Consider the following 2,679-nt stretch of genomic DNA (forward strand, 5'->3'; position numbering starts at 1 on the left):
ATATGATGTTCACCGCCTTTTGCACGTGTCTTCACCTTACTAGATAGAGGCTGAGGCATTTTCCCAAAACGCTGCATTCTAATAGTCTGAATCAGCAAACAACTTCACATGTGACAAAATGACTTCACTCGGTGCAACTCCCTTCTCTGCTTTATGTCATTTTTCCTGAGATTACTCAACAATAACAATTGCCGAAAAGATCATATATATCATAGACATATCTCAAACGATCGATATTCTACACAACAGAAATTAAAAAGAAAAAGGAGTTTGAGAAACATTACATATTCAATACATATGTTTTCAACTAAGCCATTTAACCAATGGCAATTTATTTAGTCACCTGAACCAAAAATACATGAGCATATCTATAAGTAGCACTTGGCGTACTCCTTCTAAGCAATAGAAGTGAAGTTGAAGTTGGAGCAACTTATTTTCCTGGTCTAGAGCGTTGAGCTGAATCCAAGCCAGCCAAATCAAACTGGAGAAGATTATCCTCAATCTGATGCCCTCCAATAACAATGGCGGTTCTTGTCCACTTCACACCCCAATCAACAAATCTAATTGGACCACCATCAACAACTCCAAGGCACAAAAGATCGTTACTAACCCTAACCATGGAGTTCGCTCCAAGAATGCTCCACACCACCTTCTCGCTCTGCAGCACCAGGTCGATCTGCGGCACGGCGGCACCAGCCCTCGTGACGCCGATGTTTTTCGAGCTAAAGCATGCCCCGAACGACGACACCGGCGAAACTCTAGTAATGTCGTTTCCGAGCTCTTTAACAAAAGCATCAACCACAGCATTGTATATGGATGTTTCCAACACCGTGTATGGCTCAATGGTGCTAATCTTCGTTCCACCATGACCTTTGCTGTCAATGGACAAGAGTGTGGTATTCAACGTGACGGGTTTACCGTTGATCTTAATACCCTTTACTTCGATGAAATACTCAGCCGATGCCTCACCGGGGAAGCCGCCGAGAAGGTTTACGGGGTTTTTGATGAGGGGAGTGTATGTGAGGTACTTAGAGACATCGAATTTCGGAGACACAACGTAAGGCCCGTCGCCGAAAATCACGAAGCCGTTAGACGTAGTTGAGAGCTCAAGCAAACGGCGAACTTCCGCGGAAAGCTGAATGCGGCGGAGAATCGTTGAGTAATAGAGACTGCGTTCCTTCCAAGCCCAGCCATGCCCTTGACACCACTAGCAAGGCCTTCCAAGAGGAATGTAGGCGCGCAAGTGAAGAGAAACTTCTGAACAGAAACTACTCTGCCGGGATTAGTTCCGTCGGTGGATTGTACCGAAACAATGTCTTGTGAAAAGTCGCCGCTGGTGCCGAGATCGATGACGGTGTTGGTCAGAAACTCGACGCAGATGTCGTCTGCGGGATTAGGGTTCGAAGTGCAGGCCTTGGAGCCGCCGAGGTTGCATTGAGCGGAGCGGCAAGGGACGGGCTTTCTGATGGAGGAGTTGAAGCCGTTTTCGCAGTTGACCCAGAGGAACTCGCCGCCGAGGTCGACGGTGAGCTTGACGGGGACTTGAGGGGTTCCTTGGGAGATGTGGGTGGTGTATTGGAGAGTGGAGCCGTCTTTTGTGATGGGAAGGACGAGAGCTTTTGGACAGAATGAGGTTTGGGCTATGGAGATGGGGAAGAGAAGAAGAGAGCAGAAGAGAAGGACATACAAAGAAGAAGAAGAAGAAGCCATTGTGTATAGATGAATATTGTTGTGGAATGATGGGTGATGAAGAAGTGGTGGGAAATGGATGGGAATTTATAGGAGTGATTGAGCCATGAAATGCCAACTGGACGTGCGGGGGCTACTGGCGCCTATCGGTGCGTATTTTATTGATTGCATGAAGGAGCTTATTTTGACTTTGAAACTTTTCCTATCCGTTTTTGAATGGTACTTTGAATTTTGTTCTTCATTGTTGTCGTCTGGTTAATAATTAATAATTAACAACCATACTAATAATATTAAATGTTATTACTATGATTATTATTATTATTATTATTACTATTATTATTAGGACTTGGATGTAGCCCCTACTTTATAAATGAATGGATCGGTCCTCTTTATACCATCAAAATTGAAGGTGTAATTCTGTTGTATAGAATCGTAACAGTTATTATTTTGATAATCATAAGTTATTTTTAAGCATATGATAACAAACAACTGTCACGTACGTCTGTCATGAATAATTATTTGAATAATATTGAAAGACACATCAATAGACGACTGTCATTTTTTATATGAATAATAATGTGTGCATATGTCGTTTTCACTATTAATATTAGTCGTTTCATCGTAATTAACTGTTGTTTTTAAACATGAATATTATTGTCGTGAAAGATTGCATCCGTCATTGTTTTTTTGTAGACAATTTCGGTCATATTAAAAAGAATAGTCGTTTATTGATGTGTCTTTCAAAATTATTCATATAATTATTTATGACAGTTGTGAATGACTATCGTTTATTACCATATGCTTATAAATGGCTTCTACTTTCTAAAATAATAACTCTTATAACTCAATATATGAGAATTATATCAGTCTTTCAGCCGGTTATGATGAAAAAATCTCACCCACTAAAGTGTCGCTAGTCCACATAAAGGCCCTTAATATTATTAATATTAAAATTACTAATATTATTAAAATTATTAAAATTATTAAAAT

The 2,679-nt window shown here is 40.6% G+C and overlaps 1 pseudogene; it reads right to left on the reverse strand.

Annotated features, from left to right (window-relative positions):
• Positions 1-278: 278 nt before the first annotated feature.
• LOC112092048 lies at positions 279-1,729 on the reverse strand (annotated as a pseudogene).
• Between the last annotated feature and the right edge of the window lie 950 nt (positions 1,730-2,679).

This window comes from Morus notabilis, unplaced genomic scaffold, assembly GCF_000414095.1.
Source record: "Morus notabilis unplaced genomic scaffold, ASM41409v2 Scaffold467, whole genome shotgun sequence".
NCBI classification, from domain to species: Eukaryota; Viridiplantae; Streptophyta; class Magnoliopsida; order Rosales; family Moraceae; genus Morus; species Morus notabilis.